The 18489-nt window shown below is 46.0% G+C and overlaps 1 pseudogene; it reads right to left on the bottom strand.

Annotated features, from left to right (window-relative positions):
• Positions 1–435: 435 nt before the first annotated feature.
• On the bottom strand, positions 436–18268 carry LOC105072478 (RNA-binding protein Nova-2-like; annotated as a pseudogene).
• Between the last annotated feature and the right edge of the window lie 221 nt (positions 18269–18489).

Genomic DNA, 18489 nt, shown 5'->3' on the forward strand with positions numbered 1-18489 from the left:
TCCCTCCCCTCCTCCCATATGGAAACAAAAACTTACAAAGGGGGAAAAATCCTTATCAAAGGGGAGGGGGGAAAAGGAGGGAAAGAAAGAGAAAATAACACTTTGTTTTCTATTAAAATCAACAAAATGCAATATATACAGATACCACACAGACCTGGGCCCTGGGAGAGGAGGGTCAGGCCCAGCCAAGCACAGGGAGGGAGGAAGGAAGGAGGGGTCAGTTCAGGACTGGGGAGGGAGCTTCTGGGCCCCATCCCCAGCCATCACTCAATCCTGCCTATGACTACCAGAAAGGAGGGGTGCACTCAGGCCTAACCCAGCCCCATCCCAAGAGAAGCAGGACTATACCGAGCTGAGGTCAGGAGTCGGGGTGGGCGGAGGAGCAGGAGGAGGAAGAGTAGGGACAGGGAGACGGGTGGGAGCACACACCACAGGCCTCATCCCACTTTCTGGGGGTTTGAGGCCCTCACTCCCTGCTCGTAGGTCACCCGCTGGCTGATGAGGTGTTGAGCGGCTTGCGTGGCCGCGGGGCTGCCAGGGATGGTGGCCCGCCGGCTCCGCGTGCCTGGCAGGAACTCTCCCTTCTTGGAGATGTGGATGCGGGCGCCTGTCAGCTCCTGGTACTCCACCAACGTCTTGCCCCCCTTGCCCAGGATGGCTCCCACCAGGTTCTCAGGCACCGCAATCTCCAGCAGCTCTCAGCTGCCAACTTCTCCGCAGTCAGGAAGCCCCCAGCCGCCCCCGCGGCGCCAGCGGGCCACCCCCTCCGCCTGCCCCTCCACCCGCCCCGGCCCCGACGTAGCCATCGGCGGCGGCGGCCAAGGCAAAGGACCCCAGGGCTCCGGGGGGCGGGGGCGGAGGTGGGGCAGCCCCTCCGGCTGGCCCGGCCCCTGCTTCACCGGCGTAGGATGCCAAGAGGTTGGCAGCGGCGGCGGCGGCAGGGTTGGCACCGGCAGCCACGGCAGCCAGGCCCCCGGAGGCCGCGGCCGAGCTGAGGCCCAGGCCGAGGGAGTTGGTGTTGCAGCCGTAACTGGCCAGCGTGCTAAGCGCCGTGCTGATGGCCAGCAGATCGGTGCCTGAGAAGGCAGGCAGGGCGGCAGGGAAGGCTCCCACGCCCGCCAACCCCGCAGGGCCCAGCAGGCCAGAAGCGGCAGCGGCCGAGGCAGCGGCAGGCAGCGCATCAGCGGGGCTGGCGTCCGGCGAGCCGGTGGGGTTGGAGTTGGCCACGGGGCGGGCCACGTTGGTGTAGCTGATGTTCAGGCAGCTGCTGCTCTGCGGATCTTCCGTACCTTCTGCACGATGGCGCTCACGGCCTTGTGCACCCGCTCCGGTTCACCGCTGACCGTCACCACGCGCTCCTGCAGGTTGATGCCCTCCGGCTTCTGGGACAGCTGCACGCAGGCACCCGACTGTTCCATCACCGCCTTCACCGTCGCGCCCCCGCTTGCCGATGATCAGGCCCGCTGTGCTGTTGGGGACGATCAGCTTGGCCCGCATGGGGAGCCAGAGGGAGGGTCATCAGAGACAGAACAGTCACATTAGTCTACGACTTGCCTTCTCAAGTCATTCCCACCCTGACCCTCAAGCGTCCAAACTCAGGCTCAGTATGCCCCTTTGATAGGCATCAGTATGGTCCTACTGGTTGTTAGAAATACTGAACACTTTCCATATTGTTGGTGAAAAACGAGCTAGTACTGCAAGTCCCCTCAGTAGCCTCTCAGCCACCCTGTTCCACACCCCCTGGGACCTCCCTTCCCTCCAGCACTTCAAAGCTTAACGACTGACCCAGTGGGGGCCCTCCTGGACCCCCGCTCCAAGCTTGCCTTGGTGCCCACGCCCTTTTCTTACACTGAGTCTGACTCACAGCCCCTAGAAAAGGCCTCACAAGTCTCACTTTACAGATGAGCCACGCGAGGCCTGAGAGATGAAAGGACTTGCCCCAAGGTCACCCAGACAGGGAAGGAACTGAAACCCAGCCTCATGGGTTCCACTCCATTGTGCTCCCCGCTCTGTGGTGTGGTCACCTCACTCAACCACACTTTCGTTATTGTTGTGGGCTGAATTGCTGCCCCTCCCCACTCCCCAGTTCACATGTCAAAGTCCCAACCCTAGTACCTCAGAATATGGCTGTATTTGTCACATTCTGCATTTGGAGATTGGGTCTTTGTTATTAAGGTTGTTTTTTTAATGAGGCATTGGAGACTGAATCCAGGACCTCATGCATGCAAGGCACAAGCTCTACCACTGAGCTACAGCCTCCCCCTTGGAGACTGGGTCTTTAAAGAGGCATTGAAGGTTCAGTGAGGTCATTAGGGTGGGCCCCTACCCAATATGGTTAGTGTCCTTGTAAGAAGAGATTAGGACACAGACATACACGGGGGGAAGACCATGTGAGGACACAGGGAGGAGATGGCCGACTAAAGACAAGAACAGAGGACTCAGAAGAAATCAACCCTGTTGATACCTTGAGCTCAGATCTGTAGTCTTCAGAATTATGAGAAAATGAATTTGTTTAAGCCACCCAGTTCGTGTACTTTGTTACGCAGCCCTTGCGATCTAATACAGTTGTCTTATCTGGAAAATGACGGTAACAAAACCTTACAGCTGAGAAGATTGAGAAAACTGGTCACTTACATATGATGGTCCCCCTTTCAGTTTATAGGGCAGCCCATCCTTTGCAGCTACAAAGCTAATCAGTCTTAATTCCAGTGGGGATATTTCAAAACCAGATGTCTCCTTTCACATCTCCAAGAGCATTTCTACACATAAATTCCTGCTTCTCAGCCCTTCCCACGTTCCCCTCAGACCAGTGGATTCTACTCTCTGAAGCTCTCATCTCTGCCTCTCCTTTCCACCCACAAGCCAGACCCGAGGGGTGTTTGAGAAATTGTGGGAGTGGTTTTGGTTGTCATAGTACCTGGGGGGCAGATGCGGTCATTCAGTGAGCAGGGACCAGGATGTCTGCACCTGCAACATGAGAGTCAGATTCTCACAATGAAGAACCGTCCCAGGTCCTGTATGACTTTTGAATGTCCCCCTCAACATTCATGTTGGTGAAAGTCTATTTCCAAATCTCCCAACCTTCTGAAACATGTAAGTACCAAGTTTTGTTTTTGTTTTTGTTTGGCACGGTATGAAGATCTACTGAAATTTCCAGGAATGTAACTCTCAGTAAATCGAGGGATGATTGTACTTTGGTTCTTAACTTTGCCAAGAGTCATTCATCATTTGAGAAAACTGTGGCATCGGTAGTAATGCCACGTGTAAAACTTAAATCCAGGACTCTGCTCTGGATCACCGTGCTTGTCTCACTCAGGCCACGTTAGGTGTGAGCAGCTGACTATTTCATGATTTCTTCTACTGTGGTCTCCAAGCTGAGTATTTACATGTTAAAATTCATCTTACTTTCTAACAAATCAACTTCATTCACTTCTCCTTTATTTAAAAAAGTCTTACTGGATATAGAAGATGTACATCCATACAATGGAATATTATTTGGCAATCAATTTATCATCTAAACCTTTCTGGGGGGCAGGTAACTAGGTTTATTTATTTATTCATTGGAGGTACTGGGGATTGCACCCAGGACCTCATGTGAGCTTGAGCACGTGCTCTACCACTGAGCTATACCCTCCACGGGCAATCAATTTAAATGAACAAAGTCAGGATGCATGCTACCACATGGATGAACCTAGAAAACATTATGTGAAGGAAGTCAGGCACAAAAGACCACAGATTGTATAATTCCATTTATATGAATGTTCAGAATAGGCAAATCTATAGAGACAAAGTAGATTAGTGGTGGCTTAGAGCAGGGGTGGAGGGAGCTGGGAGGGTTGAGGGGTGATAGCTAAGGGGATCAAGATTTCCTTTTGAGGAAATGAAATGTCCTAACATTGACTGTGGTGGTGGATGCTGAAGTCTGAATATAATAAAGCCATGGAACTGCACACTTGAAATGGGTCAATTGCATTTATGTGAATTATATCTCAATAAAACTGTTTAAAATCTTACAGATGTAGCTATGTTTATATATATATATATATATATATATATATATATATATACACACACACACACACACACATATATATACATAGTACATATACATAATTTCAGAGTAAAATGGGCATGGGAAAATATTTGCAGGAGAAAAGGGACATCAGGTGTGAAAGGGCTGAGAACTCTACACGCTGTTTCCTGATACCACTCTGACTTCACTCTTCCCTGCCCCTTGCTAACTCCATGGCAGACATATCAGATTCCCTGCAGTTCCTCCAACTTGATCAGCTCGGCCCAGACTCAGGGCCTTTGAACCTGCTGTTCCCTCATCTGGAATGCTCTTCCCTAGAAAAGGTGGCTCATCCCTCTTTCCATTCAGGTCTTTGCACAAATGCACCTCCTCAGAGAGACCTTCCCAAACCACCTGATGATCAAAGCTTGTCTACCTGTTTATGTCTCCAGCATCGACACCTCCAGACTTGTAACAGCCAACCTCACATCTCTAGTATGATGTTGCGTGGACATCCCAAACATAAAGTCCAAAATTGACTCCTTATCTTCCTCTTCAAAAGCACTTCTGCCATGGTCTTCCTCATTTCAGTAAACGGAAGATGCATCCATCCACCACTCAGGCCCAACCCTTACGAGTCCTCTCTTCCCTTTACAAGCAACATCCAATCAGCAATTCTGCTGGCTCTACCTTCAAAAATACATCCCAGACTATGCTAGATTAAAAGAGATTACTGAGGGGGGAGGGTATAGCTCAAGTGGTAGAGCGCATGCTCAGCATGCACAGGGTCTTGGGCTCAGTCCCCAGTACTGCCACTAAAAATAAATAAATAAACCTAGTTTCCTACCCCTCCCCCCAAAAAAGTTGAAAAAAAAAAGATTACTGAGGTATAACCACCAAATGCAATGCACAAACACTGACAGAATTATTAATAAAAAATATTCTAGAGATATAAAAGATATTTTGGGGCAATCTGAATATGTATTAATTTTACAGGAGTGATAATAGTAATATAATAATATAGGAGATTGTCCTTGTTCTTGGGAGATACATGCTGAAATATTTAGGAGTGAAGAATCATGAGGCCTACAACTTATTTTCAAATGGATCAGGAAAAAAGAAACAAAAAACCCATATGTGTGTGTGTGTGTGTTTGTGGAGATAAAGCAGATGCTAACAATCAGTGAATCTAAGTGCAGTGTAGACAGAGTTCATTGTCTTGTTCTTTAAACATTTTCCAAATAAAATATTAAGAGAAAAAAAAGCCCCAGTATTTCCTTTCCTTCTCTGTTTTTCCTTCTTAGTCGTTTCACTCTCTGACATCCTACACATTCTATTTATTTACTTGTTTACTTTCTGCTTCCCATGAAAGAATTTAAGACCCATGGGGATAGAGATTTTCATCTGTATTGCTTACTACTGGGTTCTCAGTGCCTAGAGGAGTGCCTGGCACATGCTCAGCAAAGGGTGGGTGAATGAATGGATGGATGAAAAATGGATGATGACATGCCCAAAGGACCAAGCAGGAATGGGGCTGAGTGGAGGTGTGGCTCACCTAGTGGTGGTGGTGGGGTGTTTGTATATATGAATTTAGGTAGCCAAACTCAGCCTGATATGAGCTTTATAGACTAACTGGAAATTCTGACTTGTAAAATGTGAAGCATCCTAGTTTCTAAATCTTGGCAATCACTTAAAACTGCGTGAGAACCACTGTGCAGTAGCGAGGCCACCAGACTGCAATCTGTGCACACAAATCCCTGAAAAGCTGCCTTGGACTCTGGAGACGTCTGCTCAGGTTCAAGTCCTGACCCCACCACTGATGCTGGGCAAGGGACCTAATCTCTTTGAAACTCAGTTTTCTCATCTGTAAAATGGGGATAGTCATATCTCTTCCATAGGATTACTGTGAGGTCTAACAGAGATCATGCATGAAATGATGAGTTAGAAATTCAACCACGGCCACAGTCAGCTAGAACTGCACATGGCTGCCCTTCAGGCAACATGCAGTGCCTACCACTGCCAGGTTATAAAGAGCTGCCTCCCCTCAGTTATGTTTCTGCTTGTCCCTTTGAGCATGTTATCATCCATGCATTCAAACCAGCAACATTTGCTGAGCACCTACTATGTGCCAAGCATTGGGTGCCATGAGAGCATGCACTTAATATGTACCCATAGTAGGTGGTCAAGAAATGGTTGTCATTGTTATCCCTATGGGTGGACCTGGATTTAAATCCCACATCTGTGGTATAGCCACTTGGGAAAAAGCCTGGCAGTTCTTAAAAAAGGTTAATATTCATAAAAGTCATAGATCATGTGACCCAGAAATTCCACCCTAGGTATATACCCCAGAGAATTGAAAACATATGTCCACACATACGTTCATTAGCAACATTATTCATAATAGCTAAAAAGTAGAAACAACCCAAATTTCTATCAAGTCGTGAATAGACAAACAAAATGTGGTATATCCATACAATGAAATGTTATTTGACCACAAAAAGGAATGGAGTTTTAAAAAAAAAATGAGGGGGGATTAGGTTTATTTATTTAATGGGGGTACTGGGGATCAAACCCAGGACCTTGTGCATGCTAAGCCTGCACTCTACCACTGAGCTATAGCCTCCCCACCAGAAATGGAGTTTTGATAAATGCTATAATATGGATGAATCTTGAAGACATTATATACTAAGGAAAAGAAACCAGACACAAAATGCCACAGAAATAGCACTCAACTTATGTAAACTATTCAGAATAGGCAAATCCATAGACACTAAAAGCAGACTAGTGGTGGGAAGGGGGCAGAGAGGGAGGGGACTGGGGGAATGGAGAGGAACTGTTGATGGGTATGGGGCTTCTTTTTGGGGTGGTGAAAATGTTTTGGAATTAGATAGTGATGATCAATTTGCAACTCTGTGATTATACTGAAACCACTGAATTATACATTTAAAAATAATGAACGATACAGTATGTGGATTATCAAAACAGCTGTTATTTTGAAGAAATCATTAGGAAAAAAAGAAGTCTTCACAAGTCAAGGGGATAGAACAGAAGAATGTACAAAATCAGACCTAAGAGTAAAGGGGTATTTAGTATGTGATACAGCATTTCAGATCAATGGGGGAAGGATGGAACCTTTTCATCCAAGGAACAGTGTTCACTCCGTACTTGTTTCTTCATCTCTGAAACTGACAAAACCACAGCTACTCTATACAAACATTGGGAATACTGAATGACTGAAGTGACCTTCTACTGCCTGGCACATGGGAAGCCCTCAGAAAACAGCAGCTGCCTTCATGATCGGCCCAGATCGCAGAACCACAGCATCTTAGAGAGATATGCAGGTGCAGTTCAATAGAATCCTGGAGTCCCAGGATGTCAGAACAGTAGACTCTAAGAATAATATATGTCTAGAATGTTGGAATCACAGAGCCACAGAGTTATAGGAGTTTTAGAGCCAGAAAGACCTCAGAGACCATCTGCCCCAGGCAGTTGCAAGTCTGGAGATTTAAAAATAACAGTAACAACAACAACAACAGTAGCAGCAGCCCAGTAGCTTCTAGCAGTGCATACCACATGCCAGACACTTTTCTAAATACTTTCATATAGTAGCTTACTTAATCTTGGCAACAACCCTACAAGGCAGGTACTATGATTATCACATTTTATAGACTGGGAAACAGGGGCACAGAGAGGTAAGGAAATCGCTTAGAATCACACAGAAAGTGAATAGTAGTGCCAGGATCTTATCCCAGGCCACAGTTCATGTTAAGATTCCCAGGCATTCTTCCCAGGAATTCTGATTCACTGGCTTCAGGCTGCAAGGGTTTTTTTTTGTTCTGTTTATTTGTTTTTGAGGGGATTGGGTTTATTTATTTATTTACTTATTTATTTATTTAAATGGAGGAACTGGGGATTGAACCCAGGACCTCGTGCATGCTAAGCATGGGCTCTACCACTGACCTATACCCTCCCTCGAGAAATCTGTGTTTTAAGCTACCTAGATGATTCAGATACCAACCAGGGCTGAGAACCACTGGTCTAGCCCAGAGGTGGCAAATCTGGTGATGCTCTGGCCAGAGCCAGCCCACAGCCACACAGCAGTTTAAAAACTAAGCCAACCTTGAAAAATCAATTATTTTAAAATATTTTGGACTTCTTTTGAAAACTGTGGAAGATGTGGTAACACTATGTCCACATTCACAAAGGGCAAGAATCAAGTCATGCTGAGCTTCTCTCTTTAGGGAGGGTATTATATCTCTATGATGAGGCCACAGTCCCCAATCCTTTATGTTCCATTTCTGAATCCTGGAGGCATTGAAATTAAAAATCCCTGGTTTGGCCCGGCTTCCCCACTGTAAAGGAAGGGAAGCTAAGGTATACAGAAGGGAAGAAGCAGAGTAACACAGCAAATCCAAGGCAAATAGGGAACAGACCTGCCTCCTGAGTCAAAAATCCCATAACAACAGCTAACATTTTTGGAAAACTTTCTATGCCTTAGGCATACATGCTCAGTGCTTTTCAAACATTAATGAATGCTAACCATCACTCTTAAGTAGTTACCATAATAAACCTCATTTTATATGGAGAAATCAGGTAACTTGCTCAAGGTCACTCAGGTAAGAAGTATCAGAGTAAAATTCAACTCAACATCTGATTCCGGAGCCTGAGCCTTCAGCCATCAACTTTCTCATTCTTTGGAACCCACGAGTAATAAGGCAAAGAAAAATCTTGATTCTGTAACCTTTCGACTCCACTAAGTCAGAGTTCTGTGGCTTAGGGGGTGGGGTGGGAAGCTCAGGCACAGATGGTGCTGACCCCATTTTCCCTGTAACATGTACAAACTCTTGATGAACCCGGAGCCCCTTGCGGCCACGACCAAGGCGGAGGGAGGAGGCAATACCCTCGCCTCCTGTAAAGTGAGTAAGCTGTGGCCTGCTGATAGGACGCGGTTCAGAAGAGGCCTGGCAGGGCGCAAGGAGCGGAGCTGCGTCAGCACCAAGGACAGCAGCCGCGCTCCAAGCCCTCCGTCTTTTTTGGGAATGCTCCGCTCTGCAGCATTCTTCCGCGGTTTTCTGCCACCGTTTCCCCACGAGCTTGGAGGGACTCAGGCCCGTGGTCTACCTCACCCCAGAGCCACAAGAATTCCCAACAATTCCAGCTTCATTTTGCCGAGGCCCTCTTCTGCTTTTAGGCAGACGTTAAGGAACCCTCACAAGAGGGCTGTCCGTCTGCCCAGAACTTCTTGTCTCTTTGCATCGTGCGCTCATGTGGGAGCTGAGAAGGGTAGAGAAAACAGGGAATTTACTGCAGTCAACCCCGCGTTCTCCTCCTCCTTGGATCCGTAGCCAGTCAGGACCACGCTGCCAAGAGCTTTGAGGCAAGCCCACCTGTCTGGTACCCACGGTGGTCCTGGCAATCGGAGAGGCCTGTGAAGTGATTGGATCTGCTCCTTGCCAAGTCCCTACGCCACCCCCCGTAACCCAAGAGGCTCTGCCATCCTCCTTACAGAGACCTGCCCCTCTATCCCTAAGGAAACACCATTTCTCCAAAATGGTGGTCACTCCTATTCAGTAGTTAACAGAGAGATGAAGTACCAGAGGCCATTTCTAAACTTTTCTGTATGTAGATGAGGTGTTACTGAGGTTACTTCCGGTGAGAACAGGAAGTGGGAAGCAGATGGTTTTGGAAAGACAGTGGGATGAGGTGGAAGGGAGAAGAGGATCTAGAGAATCCAGGAAGGAGGTATAAGGAAGGGGGTCTGGGTCAGATTGTCCCAGACCTTTACTCTCTGAATCAGATCACCCTAAGAGGTCTGGAGTCCTTAGGCTGACTCCCCAGTAGTGGAGTTACTATGCATTTGATTGATAAACATTTTATAGCCATTATCCCATTGAACGTCCATTGCAGTCCAGTGATGTGGAAGAATTATCTTCTCCCAGAGCCCCACCAGCATTACAGAAACACAATCTCTGGCCCTGCTAACCTGCTTGGCTCTGTCAGGGTTCATTGCGGTTTGCGGTTGAAGGATGTTGACCACCTCAGGCTTGGTCATTGCTTGTGGGATTTCTCAGACCTTCTCAGCAATAAAGCTGTGCACAGCATTCAAAGCTTCTGCTGTGCCCTGTACCAGGCATACTCGCTCTGTGGTTCCTGTGGAGCAAGGAAGAGAGGGCACACTCATCAGATAGGAAAAGGGGCATTCCTGAGAGACAGGTCCCATTTAAAGGAAAGAGAAAACTGAGGTCCAGAGAGTGGACCTGACTAGCCCCAGGTCACATGGTAAGTCTGGGCAAGCTGGCATGGGCTCCCAGACCTTGATGGGTAGCTGGGAGAGTGAGTGGAATCCCTGTTTCATTATCTGCACTTCCTGTCCCTCCCTTAAAACAACCCCAAGGGATGGAAGAACGATGCTTAAGTGATTTGCAATGCCCACAGCAGACCTGGGCAAGGGAGACAGGGCTCAGCTGCCTCTTCCCAGTCCTTGCTGGCTTTCAGTTGCTTTGGCAATCATTCACTCCCTCACCACTCCCCTCCTCCACCTTCTAGAAGCCGAGAGCTCAGGCCTGCAATGGTTGCCACAGTAACTGGAACCCCCTTATCGGTGTGGCTGGCCGGGTCCTCAGCCTACCCCCAGGGGGACGAGGGACGAGGCCCCATTGGTATGGCAACCCCTGAAAGCCTGCAGCGACGGCCTCTGGGCTTTTGGAGCGGATGGGGAAGGGCTGGGGGATGGGGGAGACAGGAGAGGGGCCTGAGTGCCTGCCTGGACCCACCAGATGGAGGGCTCAGGGGTGGGGGAGGGCATGGGTGTGGATAGGGGAGAGCAGAGTAGGTCAAAGGTAACTCGTGAAAGAGTGGAGACAGGGGGATGGAGAAAGGAGGGTAGGGTGGATGCCTTTACTGGAGATCTCCAGATATTGGCTGTGGTTCTGAGCTGGTCATCCTTATGGTGTGTGTGTGTGTGTGTGTCAGTGTGTGTTGGGGGGCAGCAAGAAAAAGAAGCTAACTGGATGATGTTGGCATATATGTGTATGGGAGAGAGACTCTGGGTGACACTGACTGGCCAGTGTGAGTACATCTGTGAGGCTGTTTGGGTGAGTGGTGTGTGTGTACTTGTGTATACTTGGGCAGGACTGGATGAATTATCTACGTATGTGTGTGTTCAGGAAAGAGCAGGAGAGACCGAGATACAAACTGCATGACATAGTGATTCCAAAAAGATGTTTGTGTGTACTCTTGTGTGTAGGAAAGACTTTGGTGTTGCTGTGCTGTTCAAGGTTATGTACACTGTTTGTGAGACTGAGCTGGATGTCCGTAAGGGTTTGAGAGTAAGAAACAAAAAATTCCACGAAGCAGCATTGCCATCTCTCAGCTGGGCATGCCAATCTTGCTGTGTGTCTGAGTGTCACTGTCTTGGGTCACTTGTGTAGTTGACATCCCCCATCTCCTTTGGGCCACTGTTCCGCACTCTTACTCCCCTCCACCCCAGAACAATGGCTTGGTCTGAGCCAAGCGTGAGTCAGCGTGCAGGCTGCCTTCGTCTGGTTGTAAATAGGAAAGGGTGTGGGTCAGGGTGGGAACTGGGGGGTGGGGTGGCCCCAGGGAGAGCCCAGCTGAAGTGGCCAGGCTCTCCATCTCTGTGAGGCTTCCTTCCAGCTCAGGGAGCCTGTGATCTCACATCCCCTTGTGGTTCTTAACCAGGGTCCACAGGGGCTTTGGGGGACTCAGTTAAACCCTGAAAGAATGTCTAATAATAACAGCTGGTGCTTACATAACACCGATCGCCAGGAACAATTCTAAGCACTTTACATATATTTGTTCACTTTAATATATGATTTACTGGTAAGGACACTAAGGCACAGAGCTCTGGGGTTTGTCCAAGTTCCCTCAGCCAGTAGTGAAAGATCAGGGTTTCGGACCCCAGGTGTCTGGCTTCAGAGTCTGGGCTGTTAACCACTGAGCCACTTTCTGCTTTTTGGCACCCACAGGCCCCCTAAATTTCTAGTTTTTGCCCAAATTCATTATCCCACTCCCCATCAACATAACCAGGAAGCCTTCCTTACTCCTACTGGGAAATCATATTCAGAAAATGTTAAATCCAAGCCCCAATTTCTAGTAAAGATGAATTCTCCTTGCACAAATCATGCTGGACATAAAATTTGATATAGTGATTTTTTTAAGCTATTTTTCCCCCTGGAGAAAGTAGGTATCAAGGTGGAGGAGGCTACACTGTGCAGTGTCTCTCACCAGTTGGTCCTGATAGATAGATAGATATTTTTAATTCCAAAAGTACTTCCAAAGAGGTTATACATGCTTAAGCTGTTACCAGAGAAATTCTTAGGAATTATTTTATAGCAGCTAGTGGAGACGAGATACCCAGAAGCTCAAGAAAAATGGTAGATACATTGGTTTGCATAACATCTTTAATGTGGGGGGGAAAAAACCCACACAAAGTTAAAAAAATAACAAATTGGGAAAAAACATCTTCAACAGATATGAGAGACAAAGGGTTATTCTCTCGTACAAAGAGCTCTTTCAAATTAATAAGACAGAACAAGAGAAATATGAGTGAGTGACATGAAAAGGAAATTTACCAATAAAAAGGTGAAAATAGGTTCAAGCTCCCTGAAGATCAAAGAAATGGAAATAAAGTCAGGAGAGCATCTCCCCTAGCAGACTTGTCACGGTATGTCTGATAAAACAGATTGTTGGTAAACACGTGGTAAAATGTACAGTACCAAAAAATATTGATGCTACAAGAAATTGTTACATTTTATAGGCTAGTTCGTCCACATCTATCAAATATGAAACACAAAATACAAAACGTGCATATCCTCTTTTTCACTTTTCAAAATTTATTGCTAGAAGGTAACCCCACAGTTACGCAAAGATGAAATATAAGGATGTTCAGTGCAGTATTGCTAGTAATAGCAAAATGGAAATGAACAAAGAAAGCAGTCTAAATGTTAAATTGTTCAATAAATGACAGGCACATAGGATAAAGTATTATTCAGCCTTGAAAAAGTATGATGTAGAGCCATGTTCACTACAAGGAAAGATACTCGTGTATCCACATTGCAGTTTTCAGGGCAGTAGTAGTGGTAAAGCAGGTTATAAAACTGTAGTAAGAATACTACTGAGCCATAAAAAAGACTAAAGTAATGCCATTTGCAGCAACATGGATGGACCTGGAGATTGTCATTCTAAGTGAAGTAAGCCAGAAAGGGAAAGACAAATACCATATGATATCACTCATATGTGGAATCTAAAAAAGTGACACAAATGAACTTACTTACAAAACAAACAGACTCACAGACATAGGAAACAAACTTATGGTTACAGGGTCGGGGGGAGCAGGTGGGAAAGGATAAATTGGGAGTTTGAGATTTGCAGATACTGACTAATATATACAAAATAGATAAACAAAAGGCTCATACTGTATAGCACAGGGAACTATATTCAATATCTTGTAATAACCTATGGTGAAAAAGAATATGAAAATGAATATATGTATGTTCATATGTGACTGAAGCATTGTGCTGTAGACCAGACATTGATAGAACATTGTAAACTGACTTTAATTCAATAAAATATATATATACAAGAAAAAAATTATAGTAAGAGCCCAGTTTATTTTAAAAATAGAACAAAACTATTTGCACATACACACAATACAGTCACCATATTTGTGTGTATGTATATACGTACATACGTGAATGTACATCAATGTATGTGTATATATACACATTGATATATATCCATTGATATTCAGGAGAAAGAAGAATTTTTGCTAAAATATTGGGTTAGGGAATTATGAATGATTTAACTTTTCTTTATGTTTTTATATATTCTATTTCTTTAAAATGTATTTAATTTCAAAAAGAAGTTATTATATATAACTTCTTTATATATATATTATATATATATATATACTTTTTTTTTTCTTTTTCAGTGGAGGTACTGGGCATTGAACCCACAATCTCACGCATGCTAAGCATACACTCTACCACTGAGCTATATCCCTACCCCCTAAGATTAAAGAAAAAAAAATTCTGGTCAACAGACGGGAGCAGAAGTGTGAGGCCATTTCCGGGGCTGACCCCTAAGCCTCCCACCCCCCCACTCCCTCTCGTCCCATGTCCTCTGACATGAGCCAGAGATCCTGTGATGGAACCACTTTGGGGAAGCCTGGCTCTCTCAATGACCCTGTGGGGCCCCACCCCTCACTCCCAGTGGTCCCCCAGTGGGAAAGGGAAATTAATCTTTATGGGGTTTAGTCATTCTTTCAAGGCTGTTGGTTACAGCAGTTAACCTCTCTTGACTAATACAGAAAATATCCGATGAACTCCACCAAACATTGACCAGAGTCAGTCACGTGGCTCCACCTGGAAGCACGGACCCTGGGAGAAATCACCTTCCCATGTGTCCGAGAGGAAGAGAAACTGCTTCAGAGAACCCACCTCACCGTTTCTGCCCACTGTCCAGGGGAGAAAGGTTCTGAGTCTGGCAGACGCCTGTCGTTTACACTCATGTGGTTCGAGGGGAGATCTTAGCCTCACCGTGTCCTGGAGGATAAGATAGCCCTCACGAAAATCTATCCCCATTGCTCTAAACAACCTCCTAATAAATAATTCAGTGTCCTATGTAGCTCGATATTCTAAAGGAGTCAGATGATGCCAGCATGCCTGTCTCTGGAAAGGAATTGGTTTCTTCCCTCTCTTGCCCCTATGGTTTAGATAATTTCTCTTTCTGGTTTATGCATCTGTAAATTTTGCGATGGAGTTTAGTCTCAAAATAGAGTTTCTGGGCCTGGAAGGCTGTGGGACCTGAAACAACAGTGACCCTGGGAGCTCTGCTGTGCCCTGGGTCTCTGTCCGACCCCTCGGTGTCATCTCAGTCAGAACACCAAGTGAAGCATCAGAGTGGGGCAGGCCCGAGCCCTTCAGAAGGCAAAGGATGAAGCCCAGAAAATCAATTAACGTATGGCCAGAACTAAAACCAGAAACCCAAGATCTGGAAGCTGGAAAAATGAGGCTGACATGATTTTATTATCCGGGTAAAGTGAGACTGGGGCAAGGGATTCAGGCAGCTAACTTTTCTTTCTTTCTTTCTTTCTTTCTTTCTTTCTTTCTTTCTTTCTTTCTTTCTTTCTTTCTTTCTTTCTTTCTTTCTTTCTTTCTTTCTTTCTTTCTTTCTTTCTTTCTTTCCTTCCTTCCTTCCTTCCTTCCTTCCTTTCTCTTTCTTTCTTTTTTAAGCTTATTATTTTTAGTTGAAGTATAGTTGATTTACAATGTTGTGTTAATTTCTGGTGTACAGCATAGCGATTCAGATACACACACACACACACACACACACATTCCTTTTCATATGCTTTTTCATTATAGGCTATTACAAGATATTGAATATAGTTCCCTGTGCTCTACAGTAGGAACTTGTTGTTTATCTATTTTATATATAGTAGTTTATGTCTGCAAATCCCATAAAGCAGGGGCTTCTCACACACTGGGACTTATCCTGAGAATGTCGGGGAGCCTGACTTTGCAAAGGAAGATGAAACTGGACCCACCTGGTGGGTGGGAGTGGTAAGGAGACCAGGGGGGCAGCAGCTGGGGGTGGGTGTAGGGAAGGGGGAAGCACTGCCTCCCCTAATTCTGGACCTGTCCAGGGCACACCCAAATCCATCTAGGCACCCTCTCCTCTGAATGTTAATTTCTGCTCTACTGTCCCTGAACGTGCCGTAAGCATTTATTTAGTCGAGAGGCATGAACACGCTCCTTGAGAATTCGCTCTTCTGGTCACCAAATTTATTCATATGAAAACCTTCAGGCTCCATGTTCAACTTCCCAGAGCCTCTGAGCTGAGGCTGGTCGAGAAAAGAGAGCCCAAATCAGGGCCTTATTTATTCTACTATGCTGAGTTTTGATCCCAGAGCCCTTTAATTTGGCACTTAATGTCCTCTTTTCTCATATATTCTCCCAGTTTGCCACAGTAAAAGTTAGCCATCATCCTAAGATGTTTTGTCCACCTACCAAAAGTGATTCAGACCTTGTCACCAGTCAGCTGGTGAGTGATCCAATTCCAAAATCCGGTCTTGGAGACTGCTTTCTTGTCCCTCTCTCCCAAATAGGGTCTCCTAAAAAAGGGTGGGCCTTAGTGGCCCAGAAAAAAAAAGAGCCCTTTAATTTGGAATCTATGACTTTCTCTTGGGGCATGGACTGTTGGGCTTGGACTGGTTAATTGGGAATGAGAAGGTCTGATCATGCTTCCTGGGAGAGGCTGAGAGTCCACATTTCTGCCTAAGGAAACCCATGTTCAAAACTTTCCCTGAAGACAGCGGCTCCAGCACTGGTTCTTAGCCAAAAAGAGGAACTGGCTTAATAGTTTGTGGGACCCAGTGCAAAATCAAAATACGGTGCCGCTTGTTTAAAATTGATGGAGACTGTCAAGATGGTGACAGCTGAGCGCCAAACCCAGTGTGAGGCTCCTCGAGGTGTGGGGTCCTGAGTGAAACACAGGTCACGGCCCCTGATGCCGATCCTGCCCACAGGTTTCCTTCAAATTATACGAAGTCAAACTCAGTGCCAGTTTTCCCTTCCTTGGATGTGTGTTTTCCTTGTGTACCTCCTTATTGTATTTAATGGTGCCACTGTCTACCTGGGCCAACAACTGAGGATCACCCCCAATTTCTTTCTCTCCCTCACCTCACCATCCAGTTGGTGACTATTCCTATGGATTTTACTGGAAAACTTTCTTTTTCAGTAAATCTTATCCTAACCCCTATCCTGGTGGAGACTCTTTTTACCTCTCTCTCTGCCTGGATCTGCCCTCCAAAATGAGCTCTTTAAATTGCTAACCACATCACTGCCCTACTTAAAAGCCTTCATGATACACTCTACTACATATAAAATAGATAAACAACAAGGACCTACTGTACAGCACAGGGAACTATATTCAATATCTTGCTATAACCTATAATGGAAAAGAATATGAAAAAGAATACATACATATGTATAATCCAATCACTTTGATGTACAACTGAAACGTTGTAACTCAACTATACGTCACTAAAAAAATAAAAATAAAAATAAGAACCTACAGAATAAAACCCAAATGACTTAGTATGACACACGTCATCCTCTGCAAGCTGGCTCCGCCCTCCTGCCGGAGCACTGCCTGTCTTACCGCTGATGCTCCAGTAATACTAAGTTATGAGGGATCCCCACACGCTCTGTGCCGAGTTCAGCCACGGTTCCCTCTTAGGCTGTTCCTTCTATCAGAATACCCTTCCCCCTTTTCCTTAGGTTACCTCCTGTGGTATGGCCCCCAAAGATATCCAGTTCTAAGATTCTGTAGATGTGACTGTGTTGTGAATCTTGAGAGGGAGAGATTATCCCAGATTATCTAGGTGGTCACCAAATGCCATCAGAGTAGAAGGAAGTAGAAGGTCTCACTACACAGAAGAGGAGACGTGACAATGGAGCAGTTAGACTTGAAGATACTTCAGTGGTGTCCTTGGAGATGGAGGAAGAGACCATGAGCCGAGGAGTACCTGGAATGCAGCTCTGGAACCTGGCCAAGGCAGGAATGGGTTCTCCCCTAGGGCAGCCTTCTCAACACCTTGATTTTGACCCAGAGAGATCTGTCTCAGACTTCTGACCTGCAGAACTAGAAGAGAATAAATGTGTATCACTTGGAGCTCCCAAATTTGTGGTTATTATGGGAAATATGGAGAATTAACAGAGCTCCCTCCCTCTCCGCCACCCCCTGGGCTGAGTGCCCATCTCTGCACCCATCACACCTACTGCATTGTCCTGACAGCACATTTCCAATTTCCCCATTAGGCCTTGTGCTCTTGGGAGGCAGAGACCATGTACAGGTCCCTTTTATATCCCTGGTGCCTAGCCCAGTGCCTGGGACAGAACAGTACCTCATAAATATTTATTGAGTTGAACTTCCCCGCAGGGTGAAAAGCAGAGCAAGGGGGGTGCTGGGGGAGGGGAAACCATCTACTTTCAGCGGAAGAGGTTACTCTTTCTATGACCACAGTCTTCACTGCTCTCTTCAGCCCTCAGACCCACCGCACCTGTAACCTGCCTCCACTGACAGCTTGCTGTAATTGCTGCTACAGAAAACTTGCATGCACTCTAAGTGGCTCGCAGCCTAAACAATAAGATATTTGCCCGAATTATTGCCCAGGAACGTGGAGTCAGCTGTGTCCAGTTCAAATTCCCGCCGGTTAACACTGGTTAGGACCATCGACCCTCCAACTGGGCATGGGCTAGTGTTGCTCCGTGACCTTCTGACAACAGAGGGTCCAAAACTCCACCCTCAGAATGTGCTCACACCACCATTTTCTTTTTTTTTAATTTTGTAAATTGAAGTATAGTTGATTGGCAATCTTAAGATAGTTTCTGGTATACAGCATAGTGATTCAGTTATACATAGTTTCCTTTTCATATTCTTTCTCATTTTAGGTT

Source organism: Camelus bactrianus, chromosome 35, assembly GCF_048773025.1.
Source record: "Camelus bactrianus isolate YW-2024 breed Bactrian camel chromosome 35, ASM4877302v1, whole genome shotgun sequence".
NCBI classification, from domain to species: Eukaryota; Metazoa; Chordata; class Mammalia; order Artiodactyla; family Camelidae; genus Camelus; species Camelus bactrianus.